Here is a 21,805-nt window from a genome sequence, read left to right as displayed (position 1 = left end):
GTGTTGGAGTAGCTGATTGGTTGACCTGGCTCCGCATTCAAGATGGGATTGGAGGGGTGGCTGGTGGGTCTGTCCTGCGATTGGAGGGGTGGCTGGTAGGTCTGTCCTGGGACCAGGCTGGATGGGAAAGAGGCAGCTGTGCTCTCCTGTCAGTCTGAAGTGAAGAGCCCTGTGAATAGTTCTGTTTGAGCCAAGCCGCCAGCTCCGTTAAAGTGGAGTTTATTCTTATCCCAGTCCTTTCCCTATCTGGCCCGGATGGGTCCCCTTCAGACATGACCTTGTCATTTGACATTCTGTATTTATATGGATCAAGTCACAGGACAGTTACCCGTGTTTGTTTATATGTTTTTATGTATTGTTCCAGCCACCTATAGGGTCCTTATATAGCTGCTGGTGCCTGACTGAAGTTGTACTGTTTAGGTTTCCAGCCCAGCATATTCCAAAGGATGCCAAGCCATGCCATTGCTTTCATGAAGGAATGCTGATAGTTATAACTGTATAATTTTCCTAGTTGGTAGAGTACTGTAGTATGTCACCGGCCATGTCTGAAATAATATTTAAATATTTAGATAAGATCATATTATGATCTTCCATGAAAAACTAACAATATAACAGCTGAGGTATAAAGCAGCTGTAAAGAGGCTTTTACTGGAGCCTCACAGGGAAACTGGCCTTCTGGCTGCTGCTGTACAACTCCTGATATACCGCTTCATTAAAACACTACAGCCATTAAACTATGATTGCGCAGCTATGTATGAAGGTGTTTTATTCCGACAGGGGCTTTGAATAACGGGAGTAAATCAGAGTTCAGCATAGTGCAATCTCACACAGACAGAGACCGACAGAGCGTGTGATGTTACAGAGTCGTGTGAGGTAAACCTTTAGTTTGCACAGTCACAAGTGTAAGCCGAGCCAGTGGAGCTATCCTGACCTGGGCTCAGACCCAAAGTTGTGCCTCAAGTGTCAGAAGAAGCGAAGAAGGGCCTGGAGTCTTATTGCAAAGTTGCCCTGTGGCTAACACTCTGTTACTAGGCTGTTTCTTAGAGCTATATTCTAAGTAGCCAGCTAACGTCTATAATGAAGTAAGCTCAGAAAGTTTGCCAGAACCAAACCAGAGAGGAGGGAGGGAGTTTGCATCACAAAATGGTTTGTGTTGGCTTTGCTTAACCAGGTTTGTAAAAGGGAGGGGTTCATTTGCGTAAAACAATTTTCACATGTTGTCTTTTTACCAGGTTTGAAAATGCTTTGGTTGCACTTTGTTTGCTTGGTTTGAGGACAGGGGTAAAACACTTTTGTAGTGCACTCCTCCTGTGTCTGTTTGGTTGGATCAGGTTCTAGGTGAAAAGTATCTGTGTAGCTCTGTTAATATTGCTTACGTGCCTGGCACTCACCATATTCTAGAGCTCTTCTTATGACTCTTGACCTTGACTAACCTTCTGTGTGTAGACGTCACATTCTACACCAGTGTGTTGTCATAGAGCTACTACATCCGTTAACCATGTGTTACTACACCATGCTATGTAAATTGAGAAATCATGTGACTAAACTGAATAAAAAGAAGAAGAAACTACACTATGATACCATCACATTTAAGGTATGACCCAGATGCAGACAGTGTTGAAGAAACAAAAGTTTATTCCTTAAACGGGGGCAGGCAAACAACAGGTCAAAGGCAGGCAGGGGTCAATAATTCAGAGAGGTGGGGTAAGTGTTAGATTAATTTACTGTTAATGTGTTCATTAACCAATTCAATTAAAACACTGTCTGTTTCTGAGAATTTGTAAGGTTCTTATTTGCATAAAATGGACAGAGACCAGCCACCAAAATTAGCCAATAGCGTTTATTCTCGAGAGCTCTGGTCATAATACCATGTACATTGGTTTATATACCTCACATTTCGTCATAAATGTCCCTCCTCCTCTCAGATACAATGGCAATATAGTTCACAAGCCTTCTCACATTGTCTGCCACCTGTTAAACAATCTACAACAAGCCCACGGTCTCTCCCCTCCCTGGGTAGGGACAGAATGTCCTGTAAGGAACACATTATTCCAGCCGGTCTGACGATAGTTCCATTAGTTTCTAACAAAGAACATAAAGTCCTTGTTCTAATTCTTGACTAAAACTACACACATTATATTCAGTATTATGATTATAATAAGATTCATACATTCATACAGTAACAGAGTAGTATTATGTTTAGTTATAGTTCTAAGTTAAATGTATACATCATTTAGTCATTCATAAAAATCCCATAACAGTAAGGTACAGGACGGCAGGCAGTCTTAGGGTCAGGGCAAGCAGAGAGGTCAAAACCGGGAAGGACTCGAAAACAGGAGCAGGGGAACAAACGCTTGTAGGTTTCACAAACAAATCGAACTGGCAACAGACAAACAGAGAACACAGGTAGAAATACACAGGGGATAATGGGGATGATGGGCGACACCTGAAAGGGGGTGGAGACAAGCACAAAAACAGGTGAAACAGATCATGGTGTGACAGAAATAAAGATTAATGTCATAAAGAATGATCGTAAAAAGATTTGGAACACCTTAAATTATATTTTTTGGGAAAAAAGCAAACTCAGCTCCATCATTCATTGAATCAGATGGCTCATTCATCACAAAACCAAATAATACTTTAATGTTTTTTTCATTGGCAAGATTAGCAAATTTAGGCATGACATTCCAGCAAAAAACGCTGACACTACACATCCAAGTATATCTGGCCAAATTATGAAAGACAAGCATTGTCATTTTGAAATACGGAAAGCCCCCTACCCTCGTGCCTTGAACCTCGCGCGCCCACCTCTATTTCAGTGGATACAGCTGGAGAACTGCAAGGCAATCCCATTGTGTGCCACTCGAGAGCCATGACCCATATGACGATATATATTGTCCTGCTAACAATAGGGTTAATAATATATCTGTGTGACTGTCCAAGGGGCTTTTATATAATTCTAAATTAATAATAATAATAATCGCTTTGTTTAAAAAATAACAATATTTTGGAGATGATTTCGTTTTCAAATAAAGTCAAATGAGTGAGAAAAAGGCCATTCTTGAACATGGGGTTAGACATTGTTACTAATTTGTAAACAAAGCCAGTTTGTTATTTAGAATGATTTATTTCTGTTTTTAGAGGGAGAGAAACCAAAAACCTACAGTCATATCATGGGTCTCCCAGTCGAGGCTGGCACAGGTATTGAACCAGCATCTGTAACAACTCAGGCTGCACTGTCTTAGACCACTGCGCCATTGTACAATGTGACTGGCCAGGAGTAGGCTCCAGTACTACAGAGACACCAAAAGCATAATCAGAGCTCTAACTCCCCCTTGCGCTGGCCTGGAGAAAGGAAGTAGTGACGCAGGGTACCGTACTAAACCACAAATTACCTCTAAGCATAATCGCAAAACTTTTAGTGGAGCAACCACTGTATGTATGCGGATGACTCAGTACTATGCATGTCAGCTACTACAGCGACTGAAATGACTGCAACACTGAACAAAGAGTAGCAGTACGTTTCAGTGGGTGGCGGGGAATAAGTTACTCCTAAATATTTCTAAAACTAGAAGCATTGTATTTGGGACAAATCATTCACTAAACCGTAAACCTCAACTAAATCCTGTAATAAATCATGTGGAAATGTAGCAAGTTGAGGTGGCTAAACTGTCATGGTCAAAACATATTGATACAACAGTTGCTAAGATGGTGAGAAGTCTGTTCATAATAAAGTGCTGCTCTACCTTCTTAACAGCACTGTCAACAAGGCAGGTCCTACAGGCCCTAGTTTTGTCGCACCTGGACCATTGTTCAGTCGTGTGGTCAGGTGCCACCAAAAGGAACTTAGGAAAATTGCATTTGGCTCAGAACAGGGCAGCACGGCTGGCCCTTGTATGTACACAGAGAGCTAACATTAATAATATGCATGTCAATCTCTCTTGGCTCAAAGTGGAGGAGAGATTTTCTTCATCATTACTTGTATTTATGAGAGGTATTGGAATGTTGAATGCACCGAGCTGTCTGTTTGAACTACTGGCGCACAGCTCAGACACCCATGGGGCGGCAGGTAGCCTAGTGGTTAGAGCACTGGGCCAGTAACTGAAAGGTTGCTGGATTGAATCCCCGAGCTGACAAGGTAAAAATTAGTTGTTCTGCTCCTGAACAAGGCAGTTAACCCACTGTTCTTAGACCGTCATTGTAAATAAGAATTTGTTCTTAACTGACTTGCCAAGTTAAATAAAGGTAAAATAAAGAATATTCCACATCAAGTAACAGTAGGATGTGATTTAAAAAAGAGATAAAAAATATACCTTATGGATCAGCGGGACTGTGAGGCCACAGACATATACGTACAAACGGATTTTGTACTGTAGATATGTGGTGGTGGAGTAGGCACCCGAGGGTGAACAGTGTGTTGGAAAATCAGTGAATTTATTGTAATGTTTTTAAAATTGTATCAACTGCCTTCATTTTGCTGGACCCCAGGAAGAGTAACAGCACTCAGAGGGTGTTCTTTAATGGAAGCCTCTCCTACATAATCCATAATAAATAAATAATACAAATGGTCTATGGAAAGTACCACAGCTATCATGGTTTTCCATTACAGTGGGATCACTGGGTTACATATCAAATATCATGTCACTCTGGCTTCAGTACATTTCAATGGTTTCCCGCAAGCTATTATAATTGTCGCCTGACGTGACAGAATTTGATGAGACGTGTAACGGAGAAGAACAGCTGCATTTCTCAACGTGGACTGTCTGTGCCCATGGCCCAGGGGCACCCCAATCCCGTCACACAGTCGCTGGATCCAGTCCACTTGGCTGTGTTCTGTGTGTATGTATCTCCGTGCTTTTAAGGTGTCAGGTAGCCTAGCAGTTAGACTGTTGGGCCAGTAACTGAAAGGTTGCTGGTTTGAATACCTGAGCCGACAAGGTGAAAAACACAACCCTAATTTGGGAGGTGTAAGCCCAGGCAGTGTGAGAATGGGATGGTGGGTGAGACGTCTACAGTGTCATCCCAGTTCTATTGCTGGAAAACTCTCTCTGAAATACAAGGTAACAAACTAGCGAACAACTATGAACAAACTGCTGATGGGAAAAGCACATTACAGACAGCCCAAGGTTCATCTAGGGAGGAAGAGATGCAAATCCAAACTAGAACATTTTGCCCCACAAATGAATCGTCACACAAATTATGCCAAATATTTTATATTGGCATTATATTGCTGATTAACATTACTCACGTAATCACAAGCCGCATAACACAAGCGATGATGTCGTCATGTCAAAGCAAATGTTAAGTATGAGTTCATGTTTTTTTTTTAACTGTAGGTTGCATAACCTGCTTCTGCAACGAGAGAGACAATACCCCTCCTACACACACACACACACACACACACACACACACACCCTATTGTCAACTTTGCCAATGTGGACTGCAGAGGGTCCCATCCCATTCAGAGGGCTGCAGGCAGGAGGGAAAGTGATCATGTGTCCCTTTGTCTCTGAGCACTCAGCGGGCACGTGGCTAAGGAGGGTGAGGAGCAGGCACTACCAGGATCTTTGTGTTGGCACCTCGTGGTGGCTGCTCCTGACACACGGCCTGGGCAGTGGGCATCTCCTCATCCATCCACATGTGCCCATTGCCCACTTAGCCCCTCTCACCCCCGGCTCTGTGCTGGATTAATGACAGCACTCAGGCTCTTTCAACTCACCTCATGTCAGAGGGGTGTCCTATGAAGCAAGCTAGATCTACTCAGGGTTTTCTAAAGCTGACCATTTTCAGTTATTTTCACATTCCAGCTCGAGCTACATCTGTACTACAATATTGCTTGTCCGCCTGCCGCTAACACTAGCAGGTTTGTAACTGCTCGTGCATGTCACACGTGGCTAGTGAATGCTGAACTTTTCATTGAGACAATGCTGAAACATCAATCCATGGGCAAGTCAATGTCACATTTTCATTTGTGCTGAAATCCTAATGAAAGTGAAGTTATCTTGTGAATTCAGCAGGCTATAGTGTGAAATAGGCTTTTAGAAAGTGTTGTCTGTATTTGATTACTAATCGTTAATGCTTTGGTGTTTTTATCACAACCATAAGCACTGTTTTTCCCACTCTTATCGATTGTATTGATTATACAGAAGTGTTACTGGCGTGAAGTTTAAAATGCGTAATGTGTAATGTAATATATTTTAACACGACTATTTTTAAACAAATAACATTTTATTAAAATGCACCATACCGGCTGTATTTCTGTATGGTTACATTTACCCCCCAATTTCGTGGTATCCAATTGGTAGTTACATATTGTCTCATCGCTGCAACTCCCATACAGACTCGGGGAGAGGCAAAGGTTAAAAGCCGTGCGTCCTTTGAAACACAACATAACCAAGCCGCACTGCCCACTTAACCCGGAAGCCAGCCACACCAGTGTCAGAGGAAACACCATGCACCTGATAGGCTAATTGACATCATTTGAGTCAATTGGAGGTGTACCTGTGGATGTATTTCAAGGCCTACCGTCAAACTCAGTGCGTCTTTGCTTGACATCATGGGGAAATCGAAAGAAATCAGCCAAGACCTCAGAAAAACAATTGTAGACCTCCACAAGTCTGGTTCATCCTTGGGAGCAATTTCCATATGCCTGAATGTACCCCGTATGAACACCATGGGACCACGCAGCAGTCATATCTCTCAGGAAGGAGACGCGTTCTGTCTCCTAGAGATGAACGTACTTTGGTGCGAAAAGTGCATATCAATCCCAGAACAACAGCAAAGGACCTTGTGAAGATGCTGGAGGAAACAGGTACAACAGTATCTATATCCACAGTAAAACAAGTCCTATATTGACATAACCTGAAAGGCCGCACAGCATGGAAGAAGCCACTGCTCCAAAACCGCCATAAAAAAGCCAGACTACGGTCTTCAAATGCACAGGAGGACAAATATCATACTTTTTGGAGAAATGTCCTCTGGCAGAACAGAACTGTTTGGCCATAATGACCATCGTTATGTTTGGAGGAAAAAGGGGGAGACTTGCAAGCCAAAGAACACCATCCCAACTGTGAAGTACGGGAGTGGGAGCATCATGTTGTGTGGGTGCTTTTCTGCAGGAGGGACTGGTGCACTTCACAAAATAGATGGCATCATGAGGGAGGAAAATTATGTGGATATATTGAAGCAACATCTCAAGACGTCAGTCAGGAAGTTAAAGCTTGGTCACAAATGGGTCTTCCAAATGTACAATGACCCCAAGCACACTTTCAAAGTTGTGGCAAAATGGCTTAAGGACAACAAAGTCAAGGTATTGGAGTGGCCATCACAAAGCCCTGACCTCAACCCTATAGAAAATGTGTGGGAAGAACTGACAAAGCATGTGCGAGCGAGGAGGCCTAAAAAACTGACTCAGTTACTACAGCTCTGTCAGGAGGAATGGGCCAAAATTCAACCAACGTATTGTGGAAAGCTTGTGGAAGGCTACCTGAAACGTTTGACCCGAGTTAAACAATTTAAAAGGCAATGCTACCAAATACTAATTGAGTTTATGTAAACTTCTGATCCACTGGGAATGTGATGAAATAAATAAAAGCTGAAATAAATCTCTCTACTATTATTCTGACATTTCACATTCTTAAATTAAAGTGGTGATCCTAACTGACCTAAGACAGGGAATTTTTACTAGGATTAAATGTCAGGAGTTTAAATGTATTTGGCTAAGGTGTATGTAAACTTCAGACTTCAACTGTATGTAATGGGGAGTTGATAAAAATAAACAATCAAAGGGCAAACAATGCACACAATGAAACAGTGAATGTGCAAGAATTGAGTCATTCTGGAAAGCTGAGCGCATGCATTCTGGAGAGAGGCATGCCTATATCTTTGCCACACACCCCTCCCCTTCGTCTTGTCTCAACATTTTTTATTTATTATACTCCAGACACATTATCTTAACATTATCTTTTTAGATGCTCTTCACTGACAGCCACAACTCAATAATCAGCTAGTCCTATTGCCACGTGTACTGCCCAAATTGTGTGCTTCCCAAAGAGTCATACTGTAGGCCTACAAGCTTGTGATTTGAAACAAAATAAGCTAATGATTCTCTTCACCTAAGTCATGCTTTCTGGTGAAGTATTTTGAATTACTTTATTTATTTCTGTATAGACAGGAGTAAATGTATAATTTTGGTAAATGTATTTAAATGTATTTAAATATTTAGTTTATTAGCCCATTGGACGCACCACCTATTCAAAAGTAGGTTACATTCACTTGTTCGTCCAAAATAATTCCAGCTTTTCCAGCTTCCAGCCAACTTTAATTCAATTCACAAGTGGCTGAAACTATCTCACCGGAGAAAGCATCCGAGCGAGCAAAACAGCGCCCCTCTGTCTTACAATGTGTAGCCAATGTATTTGAGGGGGATAGTATTTTTGGCCGGACAGCATCAGATAAATGGGCTACACATACTGAGCTAGAGTGTTCAACAAATCAAAATATATTTTACATTTGAGATTCTTCAAAGTAGCCACCCTTTGCCTTGATGACCATTTTTCTCTTAGCATTCTCTCAACCAGCTTCATGAGGTAATCACCTGGAATGCATTTCAATTAACAGGTGAGCATTGTTAAAAGTTAATTTGTGGAATTTCCTTCCTTTTTAATGCGTTTGAGCCAATTTGTTGTGTTGCGACAAGGCAGGGGTGGTATACAGAAGATATTTGGTAAATCCAAGACCGTAGACCGTATTATGGCAAACAGCTCAAATAAGCAAAGATAAATGAGAGTCCATTATTACTTAAGACATTAATGCTAGTCAATCCGGAAAATTTCCAGAACTTTGAACGTTTCTTCAAGTGCAGTTGCAAAAACCATCAAGCGCTATGGTGAAACTGGCTCTCATGAGGACCGCCACAGGAAAGTAAGACCCAGCATTACCTCTGCTGCAGAGGATAAGTTAATTAGAGTTACCAGCCTCAGAAATTGCAGCCCGAATAAATGCTTCACAGAGTTCAAGTAACAGACACACGTCAACATCAACTGTTCAGAAGAGACTGTGTGAATCAGGCCTTCATGGTCAAATTGATGCTAAAAAAAACAATACTAAAGGACACCAATAAGAAGAAGAAACACGAGCAATGGACATTAGACCGGTGGAAATCTGTCCTTTGGTCTGTGAGATTTTTGGTTCCAACCGTTGTTTATTTGTGAGATGCAGATTAGGTGAACGGAGGATCTCTGCATGTGTGGTTCCCACCGTGAAGCATGGAGGTGGAGGTGTGATTGTGTGAGGGTGCTTTGCTGGTGACACTGTCAGTGATTTATTTAGAACTCGAGACACACTTTACCAGCTTGGCTGCCAACGGCATCCCATCTGGTTTGCACTTAGTGGGACTATCATTTGTTTTTCAACAGGACAATGACCCAACACACCTCAAGGCGGTGTAAGGGCTATTTGACCAAGAAGGAGAGTGATGGAGTGCTGCATCAGATGACCTGGTCTCCACAATCACCCGACCTCAACCCAATTGAGATGGTTTGGGATGAGTTGGACCGCAAAGTGAAGGAAAAGCCGTCAACAAGTGCTCAGCATATGTGGGAACTACGTGAAGACTGTTGGAAAAGTATTCCAGGTGTAGCTGGTTGAGAGAATGCCAAGAGTGTGCAATGCTGTCATCAGGACAAAGGGTGGCTACTTTGAAGAATCTAAAATCTAAAATATATTTTGATTTGTTTAAAATTTTTTTGGTTGCTACATGATTCCATATGTGTATTACTTTTGCTGTCTTCACTATTATTCTACAATGTAGAAAATTGTAAAAATAAAGAAAAACTCTTGAATGAGTAGGTGTGTCCAAACTTTTGACTGGTACTGTATATTTTATTTGGAAGGGCAAGGAGCTGTGGTAATGTATACAAACTCCTCCGGGATCGGATGTGGTACATTGTATGCACGCACATCCATGCCTCTGTTCCTCTCCCAGGGGCAGCAGCACCTGCAAGACAGCCAGGCAGGGGGCTGGTGCTGATTAAATGTTTGTTAACCTCCCATGTGGCTCTGTGTGGCACCAGAGCAGGTCAATACTGGCTGATTAACTATGTTGACTCTGGTGTAAAAATGGAAAGACACCTACGATTACTAACTACGATTACTAATGGTGCCCACTCACCTTAACTTCCCCCCTGAGAAACTCAGGGATGCCTGAGTTAGTGGACACTAGCAAATATTTTGCAATGAAGACAAGCTACAGTGCCTTGCGAAAGTATTCGGCCCCCTTGAACTTTGCGACCTTTTGCCACATTTCAGGCTTCAAACATAAAGATATAAAACTGTATTTTTTTGTGAAGAATCAACAACAAGTGGGACACAATCATGAAGTGGAACGACATTTATTGGATATTTCAAACTTTTTTAACAAATCAAAAACTGAAAAATTGGGCGTGCAAAATTATTCAGCCCCTTTACTTTCAGTGCAGCAAACTCTCTCCAGAAGTTCAGTGAGGATCTCTGAATGATCCAATGTTGACCTAAATGACTAATGATGATAAATACAATCCACCTGTGTGTAATCAAGTCTCCGTATAAATGCACCTGCACTGTGATAGTCTCAGAGGTCCGTTAAAAGCGCAGAGAGCATCATGAAGAACAAGGAACACACCAGGCAGGTCCGAGATACTGTTGTGAAGAAGTTTAAAGCCGGATTTGGATACAAAAAGATTTCCCAAGCTTGAAACATCCCAAGGAGCACTGTGCAAGCGATAATATTGAAATGGAAGGAGTATCAGACCACTGCAAATCTACCAAGACCTGGCCGTCCCTCTAAACTTTCAGCTCATACAAGGAGAAGACTGATCAGAGATGCAGCCAAGAGGCCCATGATCACTCTGGATGAACTGCAGAGATCTACAGCTGAGGTGGGAGACTCTGTCCATAGGACAACAATCAGTCGTATATTGCACAAATCTGGCCTTTATGGAAGAGTGGCAAGAAGAAAGCCATTTCTTAAAGATATCCATAAAAAGTGTTGTTTAAAGTTTGCCACAAGCCACCTGGGAGACACACCAAACATGTGGAAGAAGGTGCTCTGGTCAGATGAAACCAAAATTGAACTTTTGGCAACAATGCAAAACGTTATGTTAGGCGTAAAAGCAACACAGCTGAACACACCATCCCCACTGTGTGGTGGCAGCATCATGGTTTGGGCCTGCTTTTCTTCAGCAGGGACAGGGAAGATGGTTAAAATTGATGGGAAGATGGATGGAGCCAAATACAGGACCATTCTGGAAGAAAACCTGATGGAGTCTGCAAAAGACCTGAGACTGGGACAGAGATTTGTCTTCCAACAAGACAATGATCCAAAACATAAAGCAAAATCTACAATGGAATGGTTCAAAAATAAACATATCCAGGTGTTAGAATGACCAAGTCAAAGTCCAGACCTGAATCCAATCGAGAATCTGTGGAAAGAACTGAAAACTGCTGTTCACAAATGCTCCCCATCCAACCTCACTGAGCTCGAGCTGTTTTGCAAGGAGTAATGGGAAAAAATTTCAGTCTCTCGATGTGCAAAACTGATAGAGACATACCCCAAGCGATTTACAGCTGTAATCGCAGCAAAAGGTGGCGCTACAAAGTATTAACTTAAGGGGGATGAATAATTTTGCACGCCCAATTTTTCAGTTTTTGATTTGTTAAAAAAGTTTGAAATATCCAATAAATGTTGTTCCACTTCATGATTGTGTCCCACTTGTTGGTGATTCTTCACAAAAAAATACAGTTTTATATCTTTATGTTTGAAGCCTGAAATGTGGCAAAAGGTCGCAAAGTTCAAGGGGGCTGAATACTTTCGCAAGGCACTGTAGTTCCGTTTCAGTCATTTTGCTTCCTTTTGGATCCTAGTGAATAGACTCCTGGTTTGTGTGTTTGGTTGGGTTGGGTGGGGCTACGGAGGCCAGTTGTAGGTCAGTTGCCATGCTCTCAGGAGCATCTGGCATCTGGATTGGCACTGAGTAAGGAAACAAATAGCACAGGGCCACATACGATACAGTGTAAATACAGCATCATAACAACCTACGATAAATATACCAATATGGAAAGAAGTGTGCGTGTAAAGATGGAAGACGTCTTGTCTTACCTGTGGACCCATCTCTGTAACAAGAGTACATTTACATTTGTGTTATTTAGCAGACACTCTTATCCAGAGCGACTTATGGGAGAAATTAGCATTAAGTGCCTTGCTCAAGGGCACATCGACACATTTTTCACCACATTTTTTTCCTGGAACCAAAATGGTTTGAATCTATGTAGAACCATTTTTGGTTCCATGTAGAACCCTCTGTGGAAAGGGTTCTACGTGGAACCCAAAATGGTTCTACTTGGAACCAAAAGGGTTCTACCTGGAACCAACACAGGTTCTTCAAAGGGCTCTCCTATGTGGACAGCCGAAAAACCCTTTTAGGTACACTGTACCCTTTTGGTTCCAAGTAGAACTGTTTTGGGTTCCACGTAGGACCCTTTCCACAAAGGATTCTACATGGAACCCAAAATGGTTCTACCTGGAACCAAAATGGTTCTACCTGGAACCAAAATGTGTTCTCCTAAGGGGACAGCTGAAGAACCCTTTTGGAACCCTTTTCTCTAACTCTCTAAATGCGACTGAGTGTCCCTCCTTTTATCTGATCCCGAACTGACCATCTCATATTTTCCAAAAAGTGTGGCCTGCCAGTGACCTATATCACCATTCTCCACCCAGGGCCATGGATATAAAGGCCTAAATGTACCAGTGTTTGAATACACACAGCTACATCTATATCTAGCCTTCTGCTGGCTTATCTGCTCTTTAATAACATTTGATAGATTAACTCCTGGATCTGCTTGATCCAATTCTTGCCAGGCAAGCCCTGCAGTCTACCAAGTTGGGCTGTCCCCGACTAAAAAATCTTGGTTGACTAAGAGTCGTCTGTTCTTTCGACCAACCGATTGGTCGAAGATTTTAAACTTGTATTTTTCCATATATCGACACATCCTATGTGTTTTAATCAAATCAACTATATTCACTGAGCTTGTCTGATGCTTTAAGCACACTGTTTGATTAAATAATGAAGACACACAAATTACTAGAGGGAGTCCGACCAGCAATTGATTTGATTGCGCCGGGCCAGGCTCAGACTTGCTGCACTGTGTTAAAAAAACAAAACTGTGAGTGACTGTGTGACTAGCACCCTTTGTCTCTCTCTCCTTCCTGCTGCAGCGATGTCACAGAACATCAAAGTGTTTATCCTGCTGTCCGTGTTGCTGATGCTGCAACATAATTACAGCCATTTCTGACTGAAAAGTTATGTTACCGAAATCCCTAGTTTTTAGGAAAAACATTCCCTATTTCCTCAACCCTTGCCTTCTTTACGTGACACATGTATGTATCTTATCGGCAGACTCAATAGCCTTGGTGTCACGCCCTGACCTTAGAGAGCTTTTTATGTCTCTATTTTGGTTTGGTCAGGGTGTGATTTGGGATGGGCATTCTATGTTCTTTTTTCTATGTTTTGTATTTCTCTGTTTTGGCTGGGTATGGTTCTCAATCAGGGACAGCTGACTATCGTTGTCTCTGATTGGGAACCATAGCTTTTTCCCACCTGTGTTTTGTGGGTAGTTGTTTTCTGTTTAGTGTTCTGCACCTGACAGGACTGTTTCGGTTTTGTTTTGCACTTTGTTATTTTTGTTTCAGTGTTCAGTTTAATAAAAGTCATGAACACTTACCACGCTGCGCTTTGGTCCGATTCTTCCTCATCAGACGACGACCATTACACTTGGTTTCTCAAATGATTACCTCGCCTGGTTCACCAACTACTTCTCAGATAGAGTTCAGTGTGTCAAATCGGTGGGCTTGTTGTCCGGACCTCTGGCAGTCTCTATGGGGGTTCCACAGGGTTAAATTCTTGGGCCGACTATTTTCTCTGTATATACAGTTGAAGTCTGAAGTTTACATACACCTTAGCCAAATACATTTAAACTCAGTTTTTCACAATTCCTGCATTTAATCCTAGTAAAAAGTCCCTGTCTTAGGTCAGTTAGGATCACCACTTTATTTTAAGAATGTGAAGTCAGAATAATAGTAGAGAGTGATTTATTTCAGCTTTTATTTCTTTCATCATATTCCCAGTGGATCTGAAGTTTACATACACTCGGTTAGTATTTGGTAGCATTGCCTTTAAATTGTTTGACTGTCGGGCTGTATCACCGCCTGGTACGGCAACTGCTCCGCCCACAACCGTAAGGTTCTCCAGAGGATAGTGAGGTCTGCACAACGCATCACCGGGGGCAAACTACCTGCCCTCCAGGACACCTACACCACCCAATGTCACAGGAAGGCCAAAAAGATAATCAAGGGCAACAACCACCCGAGCCACTGCCTGTTCACCCCGCTATCATCCAGAAGGCGAGGTCAGTACAGGTGCATCAAAGCAGGGACCGAGAGACTGAAAAACAGCTTCTGTCTCAAGGTCATCAGACTGTTAAACAGCCACCACTAACATTAACATTAACTAACATTAACATCTGTAAAAGTTTGTGAGTGCTTTTGGTGACAAGCCAAATGTCTTCAGCCTCCTGAGGTTGAAGAGCCACTGCTTCTCCTTCTTCACCACGCTGTCTGTGTGGGTGGACCAATTCAGTTTGTCCGTGATGTGTACGCCGAGGAACTTAAAACTTACTACCCTCTCCACTACTGTCCATTCGATGTGGATAGGGGGGTGCTCACTCTGCTGTTTCCTGAAGTCCACGATCATCTCCTTTGTTTTGTTAACGTTGAGTGTGAGGTTATTTTCCTGACACCACACTCCGAGGGTCCTCACCTCCTCCCTGTAGGCCATCTCATCGTTGTTGGTAATCAAGCCTACCACTGTAGTGTCGTCATCCAGAAGGCGAGGTCAATACAGGTGCATCAAAGCAGGAACCAAGAGACTGAAAAACAGCTTCTATCTCAAAGCCATCAGACTGTTAAACAGCCACCACTAACATTGAGTGGCTGCTGCCAACATACTGACTCAACTCCAGCCACTTTAATATTGGAAAAAATGATGGAAAAAATGTATCACTAGCCACTTTAAACAATGCCACTTAATATAATGTTTACATACCCTACATTACTCATCTCATATGTATATACTGTACATTTTCTTCATCCCTTTACACTTGTAGTTGTTGTGAAACTGTTAGGTTAGATTACTCGTTGGTTATTACTGCATTGTCAGAACTAGAAGCACAAGCATTTCGCTACACTGTCATTAACATCAGCTAACCATGTGTATGTGACAAATAAAATTTGATTTGATTTGAACTTGGGTCAAATGTTTCAGGTAGCCTTCCACAAGCTTCTCACAATAAGTTGGGTGAATTTTGGCCCATTCCTTCTGACAGAGCTGGTGTAACTGAGTCAGGTTTCTAGGCCTCTTTGCTCGCACACGCTTTTTTAGTTTTGCCCACAAATTTTCAATAGGATTGAGGTCATTTTGCCACAACTTTGGAAGTATGCTTGCGGTCATTGTCCAGTTGGAAGACCCATTTGCGACCAAGCTTTTGAGATGTTGCTTCACTATATCCGCATAATTTTTCCCTCATGATGCCATCTATTTTGTGAAGTGCACCAGTCCCTCCTGCAGCAAAGCACCCCCACAACATGATGCTTCCACCCCCATGCTTCACGGTTGGGTTGGTGTTCTTTGGCTTGCAAGTCTCCCCCTTTTCCTCCAAACATAACGATGGACATTATGGCCAAACAGTTCTATTTTTGTTTCATCGGACGAGAGGACATTTCTCCAAAAAGTACGATCTTTGTCCCCATGTGCATTTGAAGATCGTAGTCTGGCTTTTTTATGGCGGTTTTGGAGCATTGGCTTCTTCCATGCTGAGCGACCTTTCAGGTTATGTCAATATAGGACTCGTTTTACTGTGGATATAGATACTTTTGTACCTGTTTCCTCCAGCATCTTCACAGGGTCCTTTGCTATGTTGTTCTGGGATTGATTTGCACTTTTCGCACCAAGGTGCGTTCATCTCTATGAGACAGAACTCATCTCCTTCCTGAGCGGTATGACGCCTGCGTGGACCCATGGTGTTTATACTTGCATACTATTGTTTGTACAGATGAACGTGGTACTTTCAGGCGTTTGGAAATTGCTTCCAAGGATGAACCAGACTTGTGGAGGTCTACAATTTTTTTTCTGAGGTCTTGGCTGATTTCTTTTGATTTTCCCATGAGGTCAAGCAAAGAGGCACTGAGTTTGAAGGTAGGCCTTGAAATATATCCACAGGAACACCTCCAAATGACTCAAATTATGTCAATTTGTCGCTTCCTGACCTTAGTTCCTTTTTTATCTCTATTTTGGTTTGGTCAGGTCTGGGGTGGGCATTCCACCCTAGGGCTGGGGTGGGCATTCTATGTTTTGTGTTTCTGTATTTAGCCTGGTATGGTTCCAATCAGGGGCAGGGATCATTTTCGTCAACATCTGCTGATTTGTAGAGCTCCAAATTCAAATTAAATTACAAATTTTTTAAAATTTTCATGAAATCACAAGTGCAATATAGCAAAACACAGCTTAGCTTGTTGTTAATCCACCTGGCGTGTCAGATTTCAGTAAAGCTTTTTGGCGAAAGCATACCAAGCGTTTATGTAAGGCACATATGTCAGAGTCAAGGCCCGCGGGCCACATCCGGCCCGCAAGAAGGTTTTTTACGGCCCCTGGGATGATCTTGATTTATTATTAGAACCGGCCCGCAGCAAGCCGGCAGCCCGCAGATCTTTTACACGCACCAATACTACATTTCCCACAATGCAAAGGTGACGCACCGAGCAGTAGGCTGCTTCATTTCAATATTTATTGGCACAGCAGTCGTCAGCATCACAGTAAAATTAACTTTCAGATACCCATCAAAAATGGCAAAACGGAAGGTGGATACTGAGAACCGGGGGTTTCAAACAAGGTGGGAGTCGGAGTATATGTTCACGAAGGTAGCTGGAAAACCTGTGTGTCTTCTGTGTGGAGAAAGTGTGGCGGTACTGAAAGAGTATAATCTGAGACGACATTATGAAACGAAACACGCGGACAAAAACAAGAATATGGACATGGAACAAAGGCTACAAAAGGCAGAGGAATTAAAACGAGGCCTCAAATCTCGACAGGCTCTGTTCAAAAAAGCCAAATCACAAGGCCAGGCTGCTGTCAAGGCCAGTTTTATTTTGGCAGAAGAGATCGCTAAATCAGCCCGGCCATTTACGGAGGGGGATTTCATCAAAAACTGCATGATTAAAGTTTGTGACGAAGTTTGCCCAGAAAAAAGGCAACTCTTTTTAAATGTGAGTCTGAGCAGAAACACCATTGCCGAGAGAGTAGACCAGTTGTCCATCAATCTAAAAGAGCAGCTTGTGAAAAAGGGAAAAGATTTTATTGCATATTCCTTGGCTGTGGATGAGAGCACCGACATTTCTGACATTGCCCAGTTGTCAATTTTCATCCGCGGAGTGGACTCCAACCTAAGCGTGACAGAGGAGTTTTTGGCTTTACGTCCTATGCATGGCACAACTACGGGGCATGATTTGTATGAAGAGGTGTCAAGATGTGTAAATGAGATGGAGCTGCCTTGGGAAAAACTCGTGGGTTTGACAACCGACGGAGCACCTGCGATGTGTGGACACAGGAGCGGACTGGTGGCGAAGATACGGGAAAAGATGCAAGAGGAAAACGCGACAGGTGAGCTGACAGCTTATCATTGTATCATACACCAGGAAGCGTTGTGCGGTAAAGCCTTGAAAATGGAGCATGTAATGAGCATCATCACGCGCACAGTTAACTTTATCAGAGCCAAAGGTTTGAATCACCGCCAGTTCAAGGCATTTCTGACGGAGTTAGAAACGGAGCATGGTGATTTGCCTTATCACACAGAGGTGCGATGGCTAAGCCAGGGAAAGGTGCTTCAAAGATGTTTCGAGCTTCGTGAGGAGATTTGTCTGTTCTTGGACAGCAAAGGGAAAGACACAACACAACTCCGAGACGAAATGTTTCTGTGTGAAATGGCTTTTCTGTGTGACATTACGAGTCATCTGAATGCAATAAACTTGCAGCTGCAGGGTCGGGATCGTGTCATCTCTGATATGTACAGTACAGTGAAGGCATTTAAAACCAAACTGACTCTGTGGGAGACGCAGATGCGGAAAGAAAATTTGAGCCACTTTCCCAGCTGCCAGACCATGAAAGAGAAGCTCTCTACCAGTGCGTTCCCGAGCACACAGTTGGCTGATAAAATAGGTATGCTTGCCGCTGACTTTCGACGCCGATTTGCTGACTTTGAAGCACAAAAAAGCAGGTTGGAACTGCTCGGTAACCCATTTGCTGTTGACGTGGAAAGCTCACCACCAAACCTCCAAATGGAGTTGATTGACCTCCAATGCAATGATGCACTGAGGGCAAAATATGCGGCAGTGGGTGCTGCGGAGTTCGCCCGTTTCCTCCCCGGCACAATGCCCCAGCTGCGCATCCAGGCTGCTCAAACGTTGTCTATGTTTGGCAGCACATACCTGTGTGAACAACTGTTTTCTTTGATGAACCTGAACAAAACATCACACAGAAGTCGACTTACTGCTGAACACCTCCACTCAATTCTGAGGATTTCTTCAGCTCAGAGCCTTACCCCAAACATTGATGAACTTGTGGAAAAGATGGGACACCACCAAGTATCACCCTCAACCTCAAACAAGTGAACATTACTGTGCAATCACATATTTAGAGTTTTTACTCAGTTCAAGTTTAAAAGTTAAAATTTAATATTTGTTTTCACTGCATGTTACTTCTCCTTAAACAAAGTGTTGTTTTTGATTAATAGATTTTTGCACTTTATTTTTTTGTATTTCAATCCAATTATATTTTAAAAATATTTCAGTTGAGTGGATGATAGAAAATTGCTATTATTGTTTTTTCTTTGAAGTAAATTTAGCCCACTTTTGCTAAAATAGAAAATATAGTCTACTGATGGTGCCTTGAATACCGGTTTCTTTCATTTAATGTTCATGTTATGGGGATATTTATATAAAGGAAATTTGTCTTTTGTGTCTGTTGAAAATTAAAGATTACTGACAGAGCCATAAGAAAATATTGCTTTATTTATCTGATCATATTGTAATATATTTGTTAGGTTTTCAGTAGGTTCAATTAGGTTCACTAGACTATATGCGTCATTTAAAATTTTTTCAATGAACATTCGAACAGTCCGGCCCTCGTCTTGTAGCTGATTTTTTTATTTGGCCCTCCGTCCATTTGACTTTGACACCCCTGATGTAAGGACATATCTCTCAGCAGACAAAATATTACAAACAGCTAGCAGCCAAGTAGATTGGTCACGAAAGTCAGAAAAGCAATAAAATGAATCGCTTACCTTTGATCTTCGGATGTTTGCACTCACGAGACTCCCAGTTCCACAATAAATGTTCCTTTTGTTCCATAAAGATTATTTTTATATCCAAAATACCTCCATTTGGTTGGCGCGTTATGTTCAGAAATCCACAGGCTCGAGCGGTCACTACATCGCCGACACAAATTCCAAATAGTGTCCGTAATGTTCGTAGAAACATGTCAAACTTTTTTTTATAATCAATCCTCAGGTTGTTTTTACAATATATAATCGATAATATTTCAACCGGGACTGTAGCTTCTTCAATAGAAGAGAGAGAGGAAATGTCTGCTCCAAGCTGTTGCGCATGCAAAACGCTGCTGGCACCCAGCTATGCAATGTGATGTGATATTTCTTGCTCATTTTTCAAAATTTGACGCACTGCCAAATTCTTTAATATGATGTTGAATGCGTATTATGGTTGTGAAATTAACAATTAATTCTCTGGCAACAACTCTGGTGGACATTCCTGCAGTCAGCATGCCAATTGCATGTTCTCTCAACTTGAGACATCTGTAGTATTGTGTTGTTTGACTAAACTGCACATTTTAGAGTGGCCTTTTATTGTCCCCAGCACAAGGTACACCTGTATAATGATCCTACTGTTTAATCAGCTTCTTGATCCACCTGTCCGGTGGATGTATTATCTTGGCAAAGAAAAAATGCTCACTAACAGGGATGTAAAGAAATGTGTGCACAACATTTTTAAGAAATAAGCTTTCTGTGCGTATGGAACATTTCTGGGATCTTTTGTTTCAGCTCATGGAACAAGAACAACACTTTACATGTCGCGTTTATATTTTTATTCAGTATATATTAGCTAACCTAGTGGGCATCCATGGAGGGTGTCTTTAAGAACCCTTTACTAGTGGCTTTGCCATCTTTCAGTGGGTACATACATTGGCGCCTTTCAGAACCCCTTTTGAACCCCTTTTTGTTTTGGTTGTTAAAGTGATTTTCTTTGTTAGTTCCCTTTGCTGTGAGAGACATTTTATTTTTGTCTTGTGGGAATGTAACACAAGTGAACAGCAAACCTGGTTTAAAAAAAACAAGTTTAAACACCTCACGGTGTTGTACAATGTACACAGTGTCACTTTTCCCCTATCCCTGGCAAACACAGCTGATTTAAACTAATTGCTATCTAAATTGAAGATCATGATTACTTGATTATTGTTGTCAGGTGGGTTAGCTGGGGCAAAAGTGTGACACCAATCAGGCCCCTTGAGGACTGGAGTTGCCCAGGCCTGTGATAGATGCACACACACACACACACACACACTACATGTCCATGTTTTTAAATGTATGTAAATTGTTATTTGTTATGTGTAAAACTAGCATTGGCTAATGGGGATCCTAATAAATCAAATCAAGTTAGAGTAGCTAGCTTGTCTAACTATCTTAGCTGGTATGCCTGTTGACAAGGTTGATAGACTTTAAAAAAGCAAGTAATAATTAAACGTACTGAACAAGATTCACATTCCTTTCAATCTTTCACCCAGATTTTAGAAGAGATACAGAAAAGTTTTTTGTTTCTTAAAAAAAATTACCACCAGTCAGGGGTATACAGACAGCTCAAGAAGTATGCTTAGATGTGCAGAAGAATATACACATTTGACATAGAATTACACGTAATGATTATGGCTCTAGATTGCAGGAAAAAGCTGTTTGAGGTGTTCGAAAAATGCTAATTGCTCCAACTTCCGGACAGAGGGCCCAGCCCCCCCTCTGGACCACCCCCCAGCCATCCTCACATCCCCTGAGATTTTTGGGGTGCATGACTTCCCTGATCACAGATTGTAATTTTACTGTTGAAACTGGAGTGGTGGTTGATTGATTAACAGCTGTGTGGCGAGCTGCGACTAAAGATACTCTGGCAGGCAGGGGGACACTTGTTGTGGTGACACAATGGGGCTGCTGTCTGCTGTCTTCACTCAGGAAGCTGCTCCCATCACAACAACACTGCCCATTGTCTGTCTGTGGAACTGACCCCTTGTGAGCCTCTGAGATCACAGAGGAAATTGGAAATGAGGTGAATTGTTGTCACTGAGGGCATGCAACCTGGTGGGGAGTAACTATACCATCACTGCAGAAAGGTTAACACCCGCACATACATTATTAATCTGAAGGTTTAGTGTGTTGACCTTTCAGATAGAGATCGTATATCATAGTCGTCGCCATCTCCTTACCCTCCAACTCAACCTCTCATCTTTACCTCCATACCTTCAGACCATGGTCAAAACCCAAAACATTTACAGTTACATGACCAGCTATGTTAGCTTAAGGATGTATCTATACTGAACAAAAATATAAACGCAACATGTAAAGTCTTGGTCCCATGTTTCAAGAGCTAAAATAAAAGATCCCA

General features: G+C 42.1%; 1 protein-coding gene across 5 annotated transcripts in view; it reads left to right on the top strand.

Annotated features, from left to right (window-relative positions):
• Nucleotides 1-21,805, top strand: part of LOC139371340 (sodium-coupled neutral amino acid transporter 3-like) — a 64,345-nt gene that overhangs the window by 7,363 nt on the left and 35,177 nt on the right. The gene's annotated exons all lie outside the window — the stretch shown is intronic.

The sequence above is a fragment of the Oncorhynchus clarkii genome, chromosome 17, assembly GCF_045791955.1.
Source record: "Oncorhynchus clarkii lewisi isolate Uvic-CL-2024 chromosome 17, UVic_Ocla_1.0, whole genome shotgun sequence".
NCBI classification, from domain to species: domain Eukaryota; kingdom Metazoa; phylum Chordata; class Actinopteri; order Salmoniformes; family Salmonidae; genus Oncorhynchus; species Oncorhynchus clarkii.
The sequence above is the reverse complement of the archived record's forward strand: the minus strand, read 5'-3'. Positions and strand labels throughout refer to the sequence as shown.